Source organism: Kogia breviceps, chromosome 2, assembly GCF_026419965.1.
Source record: "Kogia breviceps isolate mKogBre1 chromosome 2, mKogBre1 haplotype 1, whole genome shotgun sequence".
Taxonomy (NCBI): Eukaryota; Metazoa; Chordata; class Mammalia; order Artiodactyla; family Physeteridae; genus Kogia; species Kogia breviceps.
Window position 1 is genome coordinate 12,995,841 of NC_081311.1, and position 22,325 is coordinate 13,018,165.

The 22,325-nt window shown below is 43.7% G+C and overlaps 1 protein-coding gene across 2 annotated transcripts in view; it reads left to right on the forward strand.

The window, feature by feature from the left end:
- The window catches only part of RAB11FIP2 (RAB11 family interacting protein 2), a 133,487-nt gene that overhangs the window by 94,938 nt on the left and 16,224 nt on the right, over nucleotides 1–22,325 (forward strand). The window contains exons 6-7 of one of the 2 annotated variants that reach the window (XR_010838819.1): nucleotides 2,033–2,169; nucleotides 2,892–4,389. The gene's annotated coding sequence lies outside the window, so the exon portion shown is untranslated. Of the gene's footprint in view, nucleotides 1–2,032; nucleotides 2,170–2,891; nucleotides 4,390–22,325 lie in introns of those variants that run through there. The other variant, XR_010838818.1, reaches the window with a different exon arrangement.

Consider the following 22,325-nt stretch of genomic DNA (forward strand, 5'->3'; position numbering starts at 1 on the left):
AGAATTACCATATGACCCAGCAATCCCACTACTGGGCATATACCCAGAGAAAACCATAATTCAAAAAGACACATGCACCCCAATGTTCACTGCAGCACTATTTCCAATAGCCTGGTAGGTCATGGAAGCAACCTAAATGCCCATCGAGCGATGAGTGGATAAAGAAGATGTGGTACATATATACAGTGGAATATTAGCCATAAAAAGGAATGAAACTGGGTCATTTGTAGAGATGTGGATGGACTTGGAGACTGTCATACAGAGTGAAGTAAGTCAGAAAGAGAAAAACAAATATTGTATATTAACGCATATATGTGGAATCTAGAAAAATGGTACAGATGAACCAGTTTGCAAGGCAGAAATAGAGACACAGGTGTAGAGCACAAATGTATGGACACCAAGGGGAGAAATCTGGGGGTGGTGGGGTGGTGGAATGAATTAGGAGATTGGGACTGACATGTATACAATAATATGTATAAAATAGATAACTAATAAGAACATGCTGTATAAAATAAACAAATTAAATTAAATTAAAAAAATAAAAATAAGTAACACACACACAAAATTGAAGGGATTTTGAGGTACACTTATGGTCCCTTATCAGTTAACTTTGAATTAATTTAAAAAGGAGTTTATCTTGAGAGAACATCACCTAATCACACAAGCCCTTTAAAAACACCCATCGTTAAAGGTCCCAGCACGGTGTTAAAAGAACTTCCCAAGCAGCTTGAACTGCAAGCTGACCTGACTCTTGCAGTTTGCTGCAGCTCATGAAATGATGAGGGTGCAATAAAGTCCAGTTTATCCCAAGCATCTTTCTAATGGGCACATTATTCAGTGACTAATACAAAATATGGTTCTACCTAATGCTTGTGGTGAAGCTACTCATGGGTTTCCCTAATTCACCACCATAAAAATTGTGATAATTTTAGGCTCGTTTTAACATTAATTATGACTTGCAAAAGCATGGTTAAAAGTTTGCAGTGTGAAATATGACCCTTGAGCAAGCAGGAACTTCAGTCAGTCAGCTTTCCCTTGAAGTCTGAATGAATGATAACTGTAAAATAGTCCATTTCTCTGGCAGGTCTAATTTAGGGTGTATATTATACAGAAGGTGCATTTTTAAAAACAGCAACTTCCACTCTATATTAAAGGCTTAATAGCTTTTTCTAGTCTTTGAATTCAGTCTTCACATGCAATTTAAAACCCAGTAATAACTTTAATAAGGTACACATTAAAGATCAGGGTGGGTTTTTTTTTCCCTCTATATTCACACGAGCATTTATAAACCAAGAGATACTGTGTTTCAAACTCTTTCTCTGGCTTCATCATTTTGTTGGAAAGAGAGAGTAAGGGTTAGCAATCTTCCTCAAGTAAACCTTCCCTAGGAGCCGGTTCTGTGCCCAGGACCGGGATGGGAGGACGAAGATGCGATGAAGCTGCCCTCTGGCAACACAGGGGTGTCTGGCAAGGGGATTGCAGGGAAGATCATGAAAAGAACACCCAGAAACTCCCCAGCGTGAAGATGGCGTTAATGTCTTTTTTTAATTAGCAAAGCAGTTTTGCCTCATGGTTAAAGCTGCATCAAGACTGGTGTTGCCACATACGAGCCATGGGACTCAGGCAAGTTAATGATCTTTTCTGGGGCTCTGCACCCCATTGCAAACTGAGGGCCACAGTAGTACTGATGTCATCCTGTATCAGTTGTGAGGCTCCAATGTGGTACGAGATGTAAAGCATCTAGAACACAGAGGAAATGCCTCTATGCTTTGGTCAACATTGTGACTCTGAACACCACCAATGCACACTCATCGAAGTCAAGGGGAACAGTTCAGAAAAAGAGGAGGGTGAACAGCGAAAAGCGCCTGCACTCCCGCCACCCTGAGATATTCCTATTTTGGTGGCCGTACTTCCACTCGTCTCTTATGGAAGAGAAACATGCCCAGAAATATATTTTATGTAAATAGATATTATATTTTAAGAATATATAAACAGTAACCTTTTGTTTGTTTTATTTTCTCTCTTTTCCCAGCCTCCTGCCCATCCTGCTCCTGGATGTTAAAGCAATATTGACGTGCAACCTTCTACATCTTCCTTGATCGTCCAACAATCAACGTGCTGGGGAGGAAAAAACTGAACTAGTCTTGAAGGACAACCAGAGTATAGAAGGTAAGAAAGAGGGAAGAGTATCTCAGGTAAGTTTCTCTTACTGCTTAAGCCTAGAGTTATAGCAGGGGCTTAAGATGGGTGTTGCGAGCAGGTGAGACCAGATGGGTAGGAGCGAGGGGCCATGTTCAGGGGTTTTGATGTTGTCTAGCAGGATATGGGCAAACAACAGACTTTAAACCAATTTTATCGCATGAGTGTTTGGAGGAGATCACTCTGGTAGCAGGTGGTATGTTGATTTAATTTGCCAGAGCAATTGAAGCTGCAAGTCAAGGAGATCAGGTGGGATGGTAGAGGGGAAGACACGGGGACATTTCAGGGGAAAGGCCACAGGACTTCTCGGCCAGATGCTCAAGACTTTGACCAGCTTGAGCACATGATTGGCTCTCAATCCATATTGAAAGATGGAATCTCACAAGGGAAACTAGCGATGGATAAGGAGGAGTCAACTATGTATACTGATGCTGAGTCATTGCCAAAGCTCTATGACATTGCCTGGGGCAATCACCCAAAGAAGCAGATACCATTGTGGCCTTTAGCTCCACCACTTTGGAAAAGTCTCCCCAAATTCTAAAGGATTACCCTGATCTCACATTTATGAAGTAATATCTGTTACATGAGGGACTATCTTTTATAGCCCTGTGCTCTTGGCAATGAACAAACATCTCAAATTCCTAAGAAGAAAGCTGTGGTTCTATTATGAAATTAATTTTCCCCTGACCCAGGTCCAGAAGGCTGTTTGAAAGATACGTGTTGATTGATGGGCCTATGAAGACTTCCATCCAGCTTTGCAAAGTATGAAATCTGTAAATCTGCAAGTAGAAATAGGGTCTTTCTGGAAAAAATATTAATACTGTACCTTGGTGTTACCAGGTGATTGCTTTTCAACACCTGGGAGGACTTTTAAATGAACAATTCCTGTTTATATCTTCCCTTAAATAGCATTGGAACTCCCAGGCATCTTATAAAAGTTTGAAACAGGCCTGTGTTGCCGAGGTCATAACTTGATTAATCATACAGAAAACGCAAGCCCAGCCATGTTACAATTATAGAGGGATCATGTCTCAAATGAGCCAGGCACCTGAAATGAGTGAATGTCTAAATCCTAGGGGTAATTCTGAGAACAAAAATGCAAGGAATGAATCCAGAGGACAATATTGAAATAGATGGCAGGAGGTGAGTTTAAGAAAGAATTGAAAAATGAGAGATGAGAATAGAATGATAGAGGCAGGACCCTGAGGGTGCGTTTCCATAGCAGCAGGCAACTCGGAGGAGGGGTAAGAGAGAACAGAGCAGAAACACACAGCCACAGACTCTGGAGAAAGGGAAAAGTGAAGGAGGCCTTGGAAGCATTGAATGAACCCTTTCTCCTCCCTGTCTTACAAACAAGGAGACGCAACGATCAATCCTGATCAACCCAAAGCTCACTTCTGGGGTCTCCTTTCTGTTCACCAGGCCGTGCTTCCTGAAGCGCCAGCCCGATTCTTTCTATGCCTACACAGGGGAACAGCTGGAGTATTAGATGTACGTGGATTCTGTCTCCATTTGCCACAAACGCTGAAATGAGACTAGAGGTTCTGTGAAATATTGAGGCACAAATACTGACTCAAGGGAAGAAGTACAGATGCAGGAGAAATAGATGCAGGAGTTTTCTGCTTTGTTTTGTTATGTTTTACAAACTGACTTAGGAAGGTGTGTGAGCGTGTAGAACCTTCCACGATGGGCAAAATGACAGTTACACCCCAAAAGAGTTCCCATCCTGAATATGATAAACCCCTGAATATGACACCTCATGTGGCAAAAGGGACTTTACAGATATGATTGAAGTCAAGGACCCTGAGATGAGGAGATTATTTTGGATTATCCAGTTGGGCCTAATCTAACCCTGTGAGTCCTCCCCCACCCCCGCCAAATATTTGTTTTTAATTGTCTTGATAGTTTTCTCATTAACCTTAAAGCAGAGAATCTTCCATGCTCCAGAGAACTAGAGAGGCAGTTTGAGAAAGACTTGGCCCAACATTGCTGGTTTTGAATATGGAGGAAGAGGATGCAAGCCAAGAAATGTAGGAGGCCTCCAGAAAGTGAAAAAGGCAAGGAAGCAGATTCTCCCCAGAGCCTCCAGAAGGAACAGAGGCCTGCCAACACCTTTTATCCCAGTGAGATTCTTGTAAGACTCAGACCACCAGAATTGTAAGAAAATAAATTTTTGTTGTTTAAGCCACCAAGTCTGTGATAATTGCTTACAGCAGCCATAGAAAACTAATACACTCACAAAGCTGGTGAAGAGAGAAGCCTGCCATGATGAGAACATCACCAAGAACAGAATGAATCAGAGTTCTGCCAAGATTTCATCTTATGATTTGTCTTAGCTCAGTTTGCTATAACAAAATACCATAGACTGGATGACTTAAACAACAGATAGTTATGTCTCATAGTCATAACAGACATTTATTTCTCATAATCCAGACTGTCTGGAGGCTGGGAAGTCCACGTTCAAGGTGCCAGCTGATTCAGTTCCTGTTGAGAGCCCCCTTCCTGGCTTGCCAGGAAGGTGGCCACCTTTTCCTGTGTCTTCACATGGTGGAGAGAGAGAGAGAGTTCTGACCTCTTCTTCTTCTCATAAGGACACAAATTTCATCATGGGGCCCCACCCTCATGACCTCATCTAAACCTAATTACCTCCCAAAGACCCGTCTCCAAATACCATCACATTGGGAGTTAGGACTTCAATACAGGAATTTGGAAGGAGGACACAAACATTCAGTCCAGCAAGATTTTTGAAGCATTGATGGGCAAAAATGAGAAGCAAAACAGAATAGTTATTTAAATCTATAAGCAGGTTAATTTTCCTTGGAGGTAGACATTAAATGTTGACTACAACTGATATATTAAAATCTCTCCGAGACATGTTTCTTTTCACAGAATGGGTGTCCCTTTAACTTACTGCTTGTTCTTGGAGACGTGTATGTATCCTGGGCAAGCTCACAGGCTATCATGGCTGCAGTCATGCAAGACTACATGGAGGGTATGTGGGCTGGTCATCATGAGGATAGGAGGATCAAGAAAAGAAACTGAACCCAACCTGATGAAGTTCCATCTGGGTTGTCCTATGGGTAGTTATGCTCATTAAAGTAAATAATATCTGCTAGCTAACACAACCCTGAATTCCAGTAACTTAAGTTAACATAGGTCGATTTCTTACTTATATAGCAATCATGCAATTTACCAGCTGTCAGTTTGGCAGTTGACATTCTACATGATGATTTAGGGAACCAGACTCCTTCCATGTTGTGACTCTGCCCTTTTCTAGGGCCCTGGAGTACCTCACATCCGGCCAGTCAATGGGGGAAAAATGATGGAGAAGACACGCCTGCTCCTTAACCACCATGGCCCCAAAGGGATTTGTTACTTCCACTCACATTCCACAGGTGACAATCAGCCCTGTTGTCTTACCTAGGTGGAAGGGAAATGGTACATGTCTCTGCACTAAGGAAGGAGAAAGAGAAATCTTTGGGGAACAGACAGCAGCCTCTGCCATAGGGTCCAACACACTGTGTTTTTAAGAGTCAGTAGTCTAGACTGGGAAATGTACTGACAATGGACATTATGTTCTGATAAAACTGTCCACCTTGGAGCAGCAGGAAAAGAAGTGTGTGTTTTTTCCATCAGGTAATGAATATTCACACTTTCAGTCATCCTGAAAGAGGCTGCTCCTGGGAGAGGAAAGGAGGGCAGGAGAAGTGGCCTCAGACCAAAGAGACAGAGAAACATCTTTCTCCCTCTGGGCTGTCCTGGTTGGGTCTGGATGAAGATGCAGATGTGATTTCCATCTCGATGGCTTAAGAGAGAAGCTGTTGCCAAGTAACAGGGCAGGAGTTAGGCAAGTTAGTGTCCTTCAAGTAGCCAGGGGATAGGCTTGTGAGTTTTGAGGACACCCCAATGGCCCCAATGGAGGATGCAGGAATGGTTATAGCTGTGCTTGCTATCATTTTCTCCGAACTATCAGTGAAGTCATATTAAAAGTAGTGAAACGATAGCAGTTCTATAGCAGAAATTAAAGAGAGGGCCTGTGTTAGGGGCTGAATCGCAAAATTCAGCCAAAATTGTTACAATGAGGTCCTAACCCCCCACTAGTGTCTCATAATATGACCTTATTTGAAAATAGCGTTTTTAAAGAGGTCAGTTAAAATGAGGTCATTAGGGTGAACCCTAATCCACTATGACTGGTGTCCTTATAAGAGGAGATTGGGAGACAGACGTGCACAGAGGGAGACCGTAGAAGGTGATATGGAGTGAAGACACAAGAAGACAAGACATCCGCAAGTCAAGGAGAGAGGCCTCAGGACAAAACAATCCTGCGATACCTTGATCTCAGACTTCTAAGCTCTGGGATTGTAAAAAAATAAATTTCTGTTGCCTAAGCTACCCAGTCTTTGGTACTTTATAATCAGCAGCTCTCAGAAGTTCATACAGCCTGGTTCATGCTTGGGGCAGAATGGAGAGGGGAGGGCAGGGCACTCTCCCCAGGGCCATCAGGCTGGTGTTAGGGGCAGTCATTGGCATAGGTAGGTGACACCCAGTCAGTAGCGACAATGTCGAATAGCAGCAGTGGCAAGGTGCTGGATCAGGAGGCCAGGCAGGTAAACACGAGGGATCTTATTTTGAGAACACATCTGACTTGTGGAACTTAACTGGGGACTGAGTTCTTCCATGGCCTAACGAAGTTGCGGTCTTCATGGTATGTCCTATTAGTGGATGTACATATGCCCACTTTGGGAAATTCCAAGGTGGTAAAGCCAAGCGTCACGTGGGTAGCGAGAGAATGAATGTGCTTGGGCTTCAAGGAAACTGGCAGTGTCCTTCGAAATCCAAACTCCTCCTCTTCCTATCTGGGTGCCCTTTACTTAGCCTCCATAAACTTGGCTTTCTCATCTGTAATACGTTAATAATAACAATTTTTGCTTGGATATAATATAGTATAATTAATATAATTAATATAATCCTGTCATTAAACTTAAATGCAATAATATAAGTACTGGGCTTGACATATATTATATGCTCAGTAAATGACTGTTGCTGTGTTTATTATAGAAAAACACTTGCTAATGAGAGGAACATGGTCCTTGAAACCCGTTGAGCAGAGCACAGTTATACGAAGGATGTTGGCTGTTAGTGTATTGGGGAGAAATTGGGCTAGCTCTTTGACCAAATTTGGTGCCAATTGGACCACCTGTGGGATGAAAATGACTTCAGAAAGGGAGCAGGATGGCTGAGCCATGCAGAGGTCCCTGGTTCTCTTCTGTCTCAAACATGAATTCTGTTACAGGTCCAAATTCAGGCACCCTCACCCGCCCAGAGTCATGGGCCAGCGCTGCCCTGAATTCTGTTTCTCATGGCTTTCATCCTTTCGGAAGGAGGCCCTATGTGTCTGAACATAAGTGTGTTAGCCATTACCAGAAAGAGCATTCCCAGAGCCAGGTCACAGAAGGAGTGCTGACAGGTATGGTTAGTTGTCTATCCTGCGTTTGCTGTGTCGGGATACACAGTGATCTGCAGGAACTTAAGGTGTATGTCGGGGGAGGGGGGAAGTGTGGAGCCTCTGAGCACAGAACAGTTATTCAGCCCGTATTCAGTTTCTCGGTTGAGCTCCCTGTCATCTCCTCCCTCTATCTGGACCCTCAAGCCTTTCAGTGTTATTGCCTTTTACTCTTTAGACTGATGGCATTGGGTAAACTTTCAAAACACTTGGACCAGAATCCCTGCCATGCTCGCTGAGCTGGTCTGGGCCTGATTACACACAGGCAGCCGCACCTCCCAGATGCCACCGGGATCACAACACTCTCTTATGACATCGGACATTTGAAGAGCTGGAGTCAAGTGGCAAAGTCAGTGACTGTCAACAGCCTCAGTCCTGAGTGAGCATGGTTTACTGGGTGAGGCAGCTCTGTTAGTCTCCGATGGCCCCATCTGGGACTGGGGGAGGAGGAGGAGGGAGGGGAAGAGCCAGGAGGCCAGGAAGGTGGAGGCCAGCACCTGGGGCTGGGGCGCTAATCATGCATCTTATTGTCCCGGTTCTGACCCTGGGCCCTGTCCACTCTCTCAGCTTCCATTTTGCTCCCAGAGTCCCCGACTTGGTCATCTGCTCGGACTCCTTAGGACTGGGACACCCCCTCATTCTTTTTCAAGCTATGCTCCTGAATTTTCACCCAGATTGGTGAGAGGGTGAGGTTGATCAAATTAGTCCAGAAGTATCAAATCAGCTACCGAGTTGAGGGCCACAGGTGGCCACACCATAGACACATCACAAATGTCCTATCTTATCAACTCTGAGAGTGGGTATCATTTTTATTCTCTTTCTATAGATAGGTAAACTGAGGCTTAGAGACTCTAAATGAATTACCTAAAGTCACACAGCCCATGAATGATGGAGATTCAAACTCAGGGCTGTTTGGATGCAGAGCTTTTTTTGTTTTTTATATCACAGTGGTTGGTCCTCCATTCAGAAAGGGAAAAGCATAGCATCCTTGGAGAAAGCATTTCAGAAACTGCCTCATACTTTTTCAAAGCCCCCCAAACCAGGATAATGCTGAGTGCAGAGCAGGAGCCCAATGAACACGTAATGTCAAAATAATGCACGTGTTAATTGTTCTTCCCTTATGAGTGAATCATAAGCCGTTGCCCTACACATATATGTTACGTCTGAATCCTGAGAGAGAGAAGGTGATAAATCTTTTTATAAGAAAACCTTTTAGCAAAGGTATCCTAAGTAGGCCTGGAAGTTTCCCAGTTCTCAAAATAAGAAATACCATAGATGTTTTGATGACAAGTCTAAGTTTGCTTTTGTTTTGTTTTGATTTCATTGTTTTCTTTTTTTCTGTCTAGTACTATATGAAGATCTTCAAAAGATGCCATTAAAAAAGCCAGTGAGATCTTGGCTCTTTATCATAACTCTGTTGCTTTCAGTAGAATTTTATATCAGACACACTGCTGAATTCTTGGGCAGGTGCCAAATTCCAGAATCTGCTTACTATCTCTAAATTTTAGACAGTGAGATTCAACTTACTGGGAACTCTGTTATCTCAAACACACTTAGAAAGAAAACGTTGAGTTTATCTTATTTATGAATGTAATTCAACTTCTTTATATCCCAAATCATCCTGTCAAGGATTTGAGGGCTTACGACAAAAACACATATCATGAACTGGTAACCTAAAAGTCAGATTTAAAAATCTGAACCAGGGAAAGTAGAACTTAAAATAGGAAGTCAAACCCACGAGGAAAATGGAAGGCGAATATCTGGCCCCAAAGAGACTGCGTTGGAGATTGCAAAATGGCAGCCCCTGAGACAAACCTAACTGAAGTTACGTTTTAGCCTGTTCCACAAATCAGTCGGAGAAGACACTAAGGCAGAACAAAGGGATTTAAGAGCTGTAACTACCAAATGCAACGTGTGGACTTTGTATAGTCCAACTGTAAAACCAGCTTTGGTTTTGGGTTTGGAAATTTTGAATATACATTAAGTATTAGAGGATATTAAGGAATTATTGTTCTTTTGGTTAGGTATGATAATGGTATACATACCAGTAGAACCACAAGATATCTGAGATTTACTTTAAAATACACAAGCAAAAATAAAAAAAAACTAAACGGGGTAGGTAAACAAGATTAGCAAAATGTTGATAATTTTTGAATCTGAATGATGGGTGTATGAGGGTTTATTATACCTCTCTGTTTTTGTCTATGTTTGAAAATTTCCATCATGAATATTTTCAAAATTTAGACTATGACCGTCTGGAGGTGGATTATGTGCTCTTTAGTTTGATACAGTTTCCACCCGCCACCCTTCTTACCCCTCAACCCTGTTGCCACAGACTCAAACTGTTCAGTTAATTACCTGCCTGGCTTTTGCCTTATTACACTAAATACGATTCCCAAAGTCAGATAGAAAAGGGACACGTGGTCAGTTGTTGAAGAGGAATAAACGTCCCAGTTCCTCAACTGGGAAGGACTTAACTAGAACTAAACAGTAAAAGAAAATTCTTCCAAGGAGCATCGCTGGGAACCAGAGTAACGCAGACAGTATTTCTCGACCAGCTGCAGGAGGGACCAGACCCCAAGCCCATCTCTGGGCACCAGCGACCCTGGAGTACGGGGACTGGCTCCATCGGCAAGCCACACGAGGAGTGGCACTCCTCTACTCCTGCACCCTCAGCAAGGATCAGGAGGAGCCGACCAAAATACATTTCAGGAAAGCCTTTCTGCATGGCCCGGAAGCAATAGGATCTGGGCATGCGGCTTTTTGATGGGCTGGCTGGATCTAAAGACAAAATGGGGTACAAGGGAGACTCGAGAAGATTGAACAGAAGGCACAGTCTTTAAACAACCCTTGGTAAGCATCACTCACTGTGGGGGGGTGAATAGTAGCCCTCCAAAACATGTGTTCATATCCTGACCTTGGTACGTGTGAATGTGATGTGGTTTGGAAACAAGGGTCTTTGCAGATGTAATCACATGAGGATATGGTCAGGAGTAGGGGGGCCCTACCAATGGCTGGTGTCCCTATAAGAAGAGGTCAACTTGGACGCAGAGACACACAAGGAGAACACCACGTGGTGCTGGAAGTAGAGACGAGAGTAAGGCATCTTACAAGCCAATGACGGCCAACAGCTCCCAGTAACTAGGAGGGCTGCATGGAACAGACTCTCCCTCAGCACCTCCAGAAGGAACCAGCGCTGCTGACACCTTGATTTCAGAGTTCTAGCCTCCAGACTTGTGCGAGGATAATGTAATTTTTTACGGCAGCCCAGGAAAGAAATAGACTTACCTCACTCAGGCTTTTGGTAAGGTTGGATCCTAGACAATTCTTTTCTGAGGTGAGTTCCTCGGGGACAGATGTTCTGTGCATTTGCTGGCAGGCAGCCCCGTGCTGGGAGAGAGGGGGCCAAGGTAGGCTGAGCCCCTCTGGGGGATGAAGTTGCCCTACTCCGCTGTCTTAGTGAATGATCTGTCCTCAGGCAGCTCAATACCAGCATTGTTTTTGGAGGACATTGTTAAGGGTCCACTTTAGAATGAGAAAGTTAAGGTCCGTAGAAGCCTCTTTGGTCAAAGACTCATAAACCTTAGCTGGAAATGGTATTTAAAATTCAGATTCCTGAGGCTTACTTGAGAGACTGATTCAGTGAGGCCAAGGAATCTGTGACATTCCAAAGGCTCCAGGCTATGCTGAGGCAGGTGGCTGCAGGCATGGTGCTTTGGACCCAGGTGAATTAGAAATTGAGCTAGAAATATTTGTCCCTGGATAGACAATCTGTCATCACCTTTTAAAGAGACAACTCCCTATTTTGCATCATTTTCTCACAGACAGACTGAGAGTAATAAAATGAAAATGACACTCATTTCATTCTCTGAAGAAAATGTGGGCTTTGTGCAGTTTTATTTTTTCAAGTACAAATTTCTTCAGATCTGTAAAAATGTCTACGAGCACGAGAAAAGGATAGAGGCAGGCATGGAAGGAATGCCGGGGGGGTTTTCTTTGTTTTAATCTGTCACTTAGCAACAGCATATGTATGGCTGACTGTCGGAGTAATCTTTGAGCTGGCAACATTGAATTGTTAGGAAGTTTAAATTTGTGTTTTATCATTGTTAGCGGTGTTTTAGCAAATCGTGGAAGGTACAATATGTGCGTTCTGCTGTTTTGGAAGGGAGACATTTTAAGTCAGAAATATTTGACTGTAAACATATTTCTCACTGAACCCTATTTTCCTTCTACATAGAAGAAAAACCAAAGCTTACCTAAACACAGTCAGAAACCTAGTTAATCACCACTATGGGATTAGAGGGGAAATGGTCTTCAAAAATAGTTTATGAAAGTTTTAATTACACGCACAATCATGAAATGTTCAGTAATTGCTGCGTATTGATTCCGTTTTTTTCTTCTGGAAATGCTCAAACTATTTCAATATACACAGAATCAATAAACATAATTAAAATATGAGCTCATCAAAACAGTAATTAAATGTACTTAACAGCTTTTGTGGCTTTTCCCCATATGGTTACTGTGGGAGTGTGAATCTGGCGCGCTAGATAAATGTAACAAAATAAAGTGGAAGCCTCGGAAAGATTACCGTCGTATCATAATACAATAAAACCCGGCTCTGCAGCAGTGGCACTAAATCAAAAAGTTGACAAAAGGAGTGGTGTACGCAATTATTATACATTTGGGGGCTGTTTTCTATTTATATGAGATTAACACTACCCTGGTCTACATTCTGAGGAAACGGTGAAATCCTCCAACACCCTGAATTCTTAATATGACAATTCCCCTTTTAGGATATTACTAGAAAAGAGTTTGATCCTCACCCCTCACCAGATCCTCACCTGGTTCTAGGTTGGTCTGCCTTGCAGGGACCCAGTCCCATGACTCCCAAGCCCTGGACCCCACGGTTCTCAGACTTAGGACTTGTGAAGATGGTTTTTATTCTTCCTGCCATTCGTTTCAGCAGGCCTGGACAAGGAAGTCGAAGTCTTGCCTTTCATGAGTGCACAGCCCAGGTGCCTGGAAATGGTGTTGAATCACCAGGTAAGGACAGGAGATCTATCTTAGGGTGGTTTCCTCTACAAGCAGATCCTGAGACAAGGCTGTGACTGCGCGGAGTTTATGAGAGAGGCCATCCTAGGAAGCATGGCCAGGGGAAGGGAAGTGGTACTGGGAGAGAAGAAGCTACTGAAGAAGTCCAACCGATAAGCAGGCTGCCCCGGGGCAGCTAGCTCTCCATCTCACTGGCAACAGTGACAGACAGTTTAGACTATCTCTGAGTTGCCCCACCTGAGGAGAGAGGAAGTCTGGTATTTATCCTCTAACCCTGCATCTGGATTTGCCTGAAGGCTACTCTCTGAAACGTTAACCTCCTGGTCCTCTGGCACGGAGAAAACACCCAAGGGGCAGAGTCTTCGTACTTGCAGTCAAGTGCCACTGGCGCGGACTAGAATGGTTAGGGCTGAGGTCGCAGGTGGGGAACACAGGCCTTCTACCATCCCGTCTGTGATAGGCTGAACCCTCCAAAAATTGTCCAGGTCCTAATCCCTGGAATCTGTGACTGTTACCTCACAGGGCAAAAACATTGCAGATGTGATTAAATTAAGGCTCTTGAAATGAGGATATTATCCTGGATTATCTGAGCGAGACCTAAATGCAACTCCAAGTATCCTTATAAGGGAGGAAGAGGGAGACTTCAGACAGAAGAGGAAACAGCAATGTGACCTTAGAGGCAGGGCTTGGAGGGATGCGGTCACCAGCAAAGGAGTGCCAGCAGCCAGAAGCTGGAAGAGGCAAAGGCTGGACTCTTTCTTTCCCTGAGCTTCTGAAGAGAGTGTTGAGACAGGCTGGGACCTGGGACCTGGGACCTTTTTCTGCAGAGCTTGCACCTGGGCAAACATCTCCAGCAACAAAATACACACACACACACAAAAACTATAAAGGGGCTAAATAGCTGCACACATGTGCAGTTGGGCTACAAAAATTACAAAAAGGTCCCAAACCGACAGCCACTTCTGAGGTGTCGGGAGCAAAAGCAGGGTGGCGTGCATGATCTCTGTGCACGGCACCACCACGGGGGTGGGCACACCACCTAAGCCGCCCCTCTGGCCCAACTCACTGATCGGTGCCTACCCTCGCCCCACCTAAGGGACCAACCCACCACTCCTGCCCCCCAGGAGCTGGCAAGGGCACCTGTCACTTGTTCTCTCTCCCTTGTGCTGCAGCAGGAGCCCCAGTAAAGGCTTGCCAGCATTTCTCATCTGACCTCTTATCAATTTCTACTGATGAAACAGTCCAAGGACCCAGGTGGGTAGCAATGTAACCTCGCTGACATCTTGATTTTGGCCCATTGATACCAGTTTGGGACTTCTGGCCTCCAGAACCGGGAAAGAATAAATTTCTGCTGTTTTAAATCACCAAGTTTATGGTTGTTTGTTACAGCAGCCCCAGGAAACACATAGAGGGTCCTAGGAAGACTAGATTCTTTCAAAGAGGAGTATCCTTTGGTAGATAGAGAAGAAACAGAGCCGGTGAGTGTGTGGTGGGTAATCTCATGTGAAATTGAAGTCCATTTCAACACCACCCTGACTTCCTGTTTTCTTCCTCTCCCATTTCCCTACGTTCTGCAAAATCTCTTGCAGAATTTTTTTCTCAATAGCTTCATCTGCACTTGACGGTCGGACCCAGCTCTGTCCTTAGCTGAAATGTCTAAAACACAGCCATTCCTGTTCTGCGTTTTCCCGTATCTTGTCCATGGAAGTGTAGATTCAAGAGAGGTCTTTTGGTCTTTCTCCGGATTTTCTGGAGGCTTCTTAGCGGCACACTTGGAAGGGTCCTCCACATGCTCCCTTCCATCCCTGGGCTCACCTACTGTAGAATCCCACCTGGGGTCCAATTAGATGATCACTCGACTTCGAACCCATCGGAGACATTTCTTTCCACTGTACAGAGAAAATATACTGTGTTGCCTCCAAAGAGGCCATAATTAGACTTGGCTTTTAAAGTTGAAGAACTACCTCACCTCTGAAAATTCAAGAAGATGAAGGAAGGAAAAGGCATGAAGAAAATGAACTCTAAAACTTCTTGATTACTTTGGACTTGGGACACAGATGGGACTTCCCCTTGTGCCAAAAAATCCCTTGAATGGCACCAGCTGTGGGGCAAAGAAAATCCGAAAGAATCACCATTGCCATTCATGGGAGGAGCTGTATTAAGGAAGGAAGAAAGTTTTGCAGAACAGTTGATTTCTCAGTGAATCACGCGACCAGATGAAAAGCCAACGACTACATCTGCAGGCATATTGTACTAGTATTAATATTCATGTGGAGACTATCAGGAAAGCTGTTTCCTCTGTATTTTTAGCAGTATGGTAGGTCTGGAGGAAAATCACTTCTTTTGTGTTAAGGAGTTTGTGCTGCATTACTTTCAAGCTTTATGAGGATTAATTTTAAAAGAGCACAGGGAGTGAAAAAATCAGGCCTTATGCAAGGGTAATATTCCAAATATTATACAATCGGCAAGGTCGGATCTGACCAATCAGAGCAGATGCTGTGCCAGGTGTTAACATTTTGCTTGCTGGATCATGGGGGGCTCCTGGGATTTCTGGGGGGTGCTAGGGTGACTGGAGGTGCTGGGGACTATTTGGGGACTCAGGGAGTGGGGGTGGCTGTTTACAGCATGGCCATACCAGTGTGTGCCAGCTAAACGTGATCTCTCACTATATGACACATGAAAATGCCAAACTCTCTTTTTACCTCTTCTTAACAATGGAAGTAAAAACATATACTAGAGATTCACTCATCTGATGCATGATCTTTGAGCCTTACTGGGAGCCAGGCATCGCACTAAGTGGTAGACACACAAAGACGTTGCCAATGAAGAGCCAGCAGGAAAGTGTAATCATCTGTTTTCAAAGTCCAAGTACTTGTCCTATTCAGGACTTGGGTAGTTTCAAGTGACGAAAAACCTAATGCCAACTACCTTGTGTTAAACAGAAAAAGAGAAGGGGATTTATTGGCTCAAAGGACAGAAATGTTGAGGGATAAGTACTGCTGGGTGCAGGGGATCGTGTGTGTGTGCGTGCGTGCGTGTGTGGGGGGGGCGTGTAGGTGTGTTTTCCTGCTTCATCTCTTTTGGCTGACATCCTATTTGGGTTCCCTTGAAAGGCGAGTCTGAGACAAGGACCGAGGTTCAACTAATTTATCTGGAAGGGGACCCCAGAAGTGGAAGTGAGGAAGAGGGAAAGAGACGGAGAAAGGAAGAGAGCCCACAGGTACTGCAGTAAAGAGCTGAATATGTCCTGCTGGGGGCAACCAGGCCTCAGTCCTGCTGGGGCCCCTCTGAAGAACCATATAGAATTCAGAATTTCTACAGAATTTTCCACAGTGGAGGACAGGGGCGGCTAGGACACTTATCCACAGATCCCTGTCTCCCACTGGTTGAGGGTTGCTCCCAGGGGCATTAGGACCCTCCTACTTCTGGATTGTGCCTGCTTCTGCCTGGGTGGCCTTCTAGGGCACACCTGACATGGGACCCTGCAACAGGGTATGAGGGTCCACTACAGCTGCACTAGAAACAGGTGGGCCAAGGAGATGCGGAACGGTGCAGCATAAACTTCCACTCAGCTGGGCTTTCCTCGGTGGTGGCTCCCATCTTAGGGTCCACGTGGCAGTGTGAGGCTCCCGTCACATTGAGACCTGGTGGGAACTGGAGATCTGGGGGTCAGTGGAAAGGGCAGGTGAGCCAGGCCCCCTCTCACTGGCATTCACAGACCTCATTAGAGTAGAATCTAAATTCTGAGCTCCTATGTGATAATTTCAGAATGTCACCCAGATTTTAAATTTAGAGTCACCCCCAAACTAAGTTCTAGATTTGTTTTACTCTATCTTAATTGTGGGCAAAATTCCATAGACCTTTACTGATTGTCCGCTGTGCACCTGGAAAGCACCAATGAATTCCCTCAAACTTGAGTAGAGCCAAGTTTTGGGCTCAAGGAATAGCGATTGGGGCTTCTTTCTGTAATTAGGTAACTGTAAACCAACTTGACTCGAAAACTCTAGAGTCAACGTCCCAGCAGCCCCTTCAAAAATTCCTTGCTGTGCTTCATTCATGTTTCCATAATATTGTATTGCGAGGTTTAAATGTCACATCAGGCTGGAACATTTGTTATATATCGGAAAAGAATGAAGTGAAAATTGCTGGGTTTTGCCTCTCATAGAAGCTTCATTTGTTATTGGGGTTACCTGCTTGGCTCCAAGCTATATTGTGACTCTTCCAGACTGGTCCAATTTCAATGTCAACCTTACTGGCGGTGACCGTCCCAGTGCCGCCTCAGCCACCTCCACTGGGCTTCATCCTAAACACTCAGCACTGCCATTCTAGTAACCTTTAGGTCCCTGGCCCAGGAATCCCTGAGGCTGTTTTTCCTTAGAGTTTTAAGTGAAGTTAACCAATATACATTGTGTCAATCATGCTGGTCAGTATCTTTTTTCTTCATAAGTTTTGGGTTTTGTCTTTGGGGGAGAAGAGTGCTGTTGGTCAGAATTCAAGGAGGAGTGTTGCTTTTGGCTGGAGTGATCTTGGCAATTGTCTTAACTCATCGCTGCATTAGGTCTCTGTGGACAAAACCCACTGATATATCCTTCAGGTCTTTAAGGTCAAAAGCGTTGCCTCCTGATTCTTACCTTTGTGGGCCTGATTGTGTTTGAAAGATAGATTTTCCAGCAGGTCACGGAGCCTTCTTGGTGGCATAAGGGACTCTTAAGCTGATTTTACCTGCTGCCAAGAGCCAGTAACAGAGCGCAGGGTTTCTTTCTCTCCTGTGGGAGAAGGTGGTAAGGCCACAAGTGCTGTGACTGATTCTGCATTAGGACATTCCTGAGACCATATGTGAAATGACACTCCTCTTTTGTTGCACAGCTATTCAAGGTAGAGGGTACTTTCTTTAAAAACCCTTGAATTAATCTCTTGGTACCCATACCTTTTCAAATTTGTTTCTGGACTTTTATTAACTTTTACTTCAAACGTAATGGTCTAAGGGCTATGAAAACCCAGAGAGAAACTTGAGTGAACACCTACTATATCTTGAAGTGGTTATAATTTATATCCTGTGAGGAATGGCTTGCTGAAAGTGCAGATTCATTTCCATTCTACGTCGGCTTTTGGGCTGATCTAATTCTTTATCACCATTTAACTTATGAAACACCTTTTGGTGCAGGCTGAGGTGACCTTTTGCATTCTTACTGACAGTTGATAGATATGCATAAATTAGGATATAGAAGTTTCCTTTTTGAAAATCAGTGGCTTTTAACCCTTCTGAGAGTTAAGTAAGCAATTAAAACATATAATCTTTATTTAAAAAAATTTCCCAAGTCCTAGTATAATATTTATTGATGTTTTAGGTAGTACTTTAATAGAATATAATATTAGTTAATGCTTTCTCCTGCTGTTATCCACTGCTATCTACTAGTAAATAGAGCAGTCAACAAGTATCTTATCCTCATGCACTGATCGGCCGGAGGATGATGTCACAAGGAGAGGTTACTGATGACCGTTTTATAAGTCATTTATTTATTTAAGGGGTTAATACCACATGCTCTGAAATTATACCACCTAGTTTTGCTTCCTGACTACTCTACTTACTGTATATGTAACTTGGAACAAGTTACTTCTACTCTCTAAGCTTAATTTTCCTAATCTGTAAACAGGGATAATAGTAGTACCTGCCCTATAGTTGTGAGGACTAAATAATAGCATATATTGAGAGCTGAGAACAGTGTCTGTCACATAGCCAATGCTAGACAAGTTTTAGCTCTCCTTATTATTTAAAAATTATTTTAGTGTTATAACTGTGTGCCACATGTTGTGTAAGGTTCTAGGGATACAAAGGTAAGCAAGACACAAACTTATTAATTAAACAAATATATTTTAAGCCCCTAATTGAAGTCCTAGACTCTGGGGACACAGTATTGAGTCAAAGAGAGCCCCTTTTCCTCCCTGCAGTCTAGCAGAGTAGACAAAGTATAAACAAATCAGCAAAAATATGAGTGATAAAAATAAGAAGGGTAAAGTAGGGTAACAGGATGGAGAGTGAAGAGTGTAGAAACCATAGGCTTCTCTGATGTGGTAACATTTGAGCAGAAGTGGGGATCCACTATATAAGTATCTGGGGGAAGGGTTTTCTAGGTGGGGGAACCAGACAAGCAAAGTACAAAACTCTAAATACCAAACAGACCATGGTGCTGGGAGCACAGTGATAAAGGGGAGATATCAGGAGAGAAGGGCAAAGAGGGCACTGGGCCTGAACTGAGCAGAACTTGTATGTGATGATAAAGACTCAGGTACTGACTCTGAGTGAGGTGGGAGCCCAGAGGCAGTGGGGCGGAGCTGTAGAGCAGGGAAGTGACATGAGCTAACTCACATCTTTGAAGGGTCCCTCTGGATACCATGAGGGGAACGGGGCAAGGGTGGAAGCAGGGAGAGTGAAGAGGATGTGAGTGCAATAATCCAGGTGAGAGGTGGTGATGGCTTGGGCTCAGATGAAGGCTGGATTGGTGGCAGAAGTCTCTTCCCGCAGTATACATTTAAAGCAGATCTGATAGATTTCTCTTGTTGGATGTGGAGCTCACAGTCTAGTGGAATGTGCCAGAGATGAAACATGTGCTAAGTAAATAAATAATTCACACAGTGACAAGTGCCATGTAGAAAATGAGAGAGAATGCTGGGATAGAGGGTGGTCGAGAGAGACCCCTCCGAGAAGAAATCATCTGAACTGAGATTTCAGTAACAGCTGCGTGTTTTCATCGCCTTTTTTCCTACACCAGTGGTGAGGAAGAAATTCCCATCCTAGAGTATAAGGATAGTCCAACACATGACACTGAACACTGGACACATGAGATGAAAGTTTATTAGTTACATATACTTACAGCCTGGGAGAGGAGGACATCATGCAGGCCACACAGGACTTGTACTGGGGAACAGAGTAAACAGCCAGGGGCTGTGGAAGGCAGGTCCTGTAGTACTAAGAGGGTGAGGTGATCCTGGGTTTCTGCAGGAGGATGTAACTGGCTTGTTTGAATAATTCCGAGGATTGGCAGGGGACTGAAACTTGCCCTTGCCAAAGCAAGAACTGCCTTGTCCCCTGGATAAGGAGAGTTGTCTGGATAGAACTTATCTGCAGGAGCAGAGCTGGGAGGGAAAACCTGTGGTTCTGCCATCTGAGGCTCTCTGGTTTCTCCATATGTCAAGGCAGTTCATAATATAGGGTCTTACCTTTCGGTTTTGCACCACACCAGGCCAGGAGAGAATGATATTGACCTGAGCAAGAGGGATAGCTCTGGGTATGGGGAGAGGCAGGAATTCGTTTGACATTTTAGAGGTGGAGCTGATAGACTTTGCTGATGAACTAATGTGACTGGGGGTGAGGAAAAGAGAGAAATCAAGGATGTCATCTAAATTTTTAACGTGACCAACTGGTGAATTGTGAAGTCACTTACTCATTGGGCAAGATGTAGGATAGTGAGTAGATTCTAACTGGGAGTAATCAAGAGTTCATTTGGTATATGTTCCATCTGAGATGGCTGTTATACACTCCAGTGGAGATACCCATTAGGATGATGGACATATCCATCTAGAGCTCAGTGGAAAGGAAGGGGCAGAAAAAAATCAGTGTAGGAGTAATCAGTATAGAGACAGTATTTGAAGCCAGTGGCTAGAGGAGATCAAGTTAGGATGTAGAAAAGAATCTTGCAGTCCCCCAACATCTAGAGGTTGAACAGAAGAGAGCCCAGGAGAGGAGACAAAGGAATTTAGTGAGGTGGGAGGAGAGCCTGGAAAATATGATGTCTTAGAGTCCTGGAGAAGAAAGTCTTTGAAGAAGGAAGGAGTGGACAAACATGTCGACTGCCTGCTCCTGAGAGGTCAAGAAATATGAGAACAGAAAAGTGTTGGATTTGGAAAAATGGTGGCCATTGGTGATCTTAAATGCTGGAAATGACAGAAGACAAAGTGCGGGAATGGAGATCAAATTTCAGTCACTCCTTGGAGGAGCTTAGCTGTAAAAAGGAGGAACAATATGGAGAAATGATACTGAGAAAGAAATCTATGAAAATTGACATAAGCTGGTAAGAGGGTAAAGAGATGTAACCCTATATGGATCTTCCTTGACTTACAATGGGGTTACTTCCCGATAAACCCATCTTAAACTGAAAATATTGTAAGTCGAAAGTGCATTTAATACACCTAACCTACCACACATCAGCCCAGCCTACCTTAAATGTGCTCACAACATTTACATTAGCCTACAGTTGGGCAAAATCATCTAACGTATTTTCTAATAAAGTATTGAACATTTCATGTAATTTATGGAATACTATACTGAAAGGGAAAAGCAGAAATGGTTGTACGGTTACCGAATGGTAATAAGTGTATCAGTTGTTTACCCTTGTGATGGCCCGGCTGACTGGGAGCTGTGGCTCGCTGCTGCTGCCCAGCAACACAACAGAATATCACTCTGCACGTCACTAGAAAAAAGTCAACATCTGAAGTATGGTTTCTACTGACTGTGTATAGCTTTAGCACCATGATCAAGTCAAAAAATCGCGTTGAACAAGTTTTAAGTCGGGGACCGTCTGTACCATTGAAGAAGGTCACTGTGGTAGAGTGTTAACAGCAGTACATTTAGAGTCAGAACACAGATCTAGGTGTGAATCCTGGATCTGTCAATGAGTAACCATAGTCTTGGGCACTTTTAAGTGCCTCAGTTTCCTCATCTGTACCGTGGAATACCGTTACCAGCTTACAGAGTGGGCCAACTAGAAAAGGCCCAAATGACCTATTTGCCCTTCATCAGTACCTTATGTTGAAGGGACCATAAGAGGGTATCCTAGCTATCCAGTGTAAGAAGTGGAGAGAATAACAGATCAAGAAAAAATCTGATACTAGCCTCCTCCTGCTACACTTAAGGTAGCAAGACTTGTATTAGAGTCTGCCATTTTTATGTTTATCTATAGGAACTCTCATAACCTTCCTCAACTTCATCAGTTTGTCGGACAAGGTATGGGTCTTGCTTTCCTCAGTAAAACCTCCCAAATAATGCCCGCTGCACATTGAGTTCTTGCAGCTTAGACTACTCTCTATTAAGCTCCCATATTTCCTGCCAGTTGTGATGACCAAAAGTCAGCCATGTCTGTTCCCAAACCTATTTATGCTAGTTGTGCTGGCAACTGTAATATGCAAATATTGTATGCTTATTATGTATACAACTGTTGTGTAAAGTGATGAAAGATTTGATGATGACAAGTTGCTATAATAAATTGCTATCAAATAAGGTGTATGTAAAACACACAGAAAAGACTGGGGGAAGAGCAAAAATGTAGAAAAATTGCTTTGTGGATGTCTTAAAGGTCCCATTCTGCCTTAAGGAAACCAAAACTGGAACTTCTGGATGATGCATTATGGGTGGTTTTGAAAGAAAGACGGCTTGGAACTCTGATCAGCAGACCCCAACACAAAGAAAGGGCCTGGGCATAACATCAAAAGAGTGGCAACTGAATGAGCATCCATATGTTTTAGGTTAAAATTAAATCTTTAAGGTATGCATATATCACATTTTATGATTCACTGC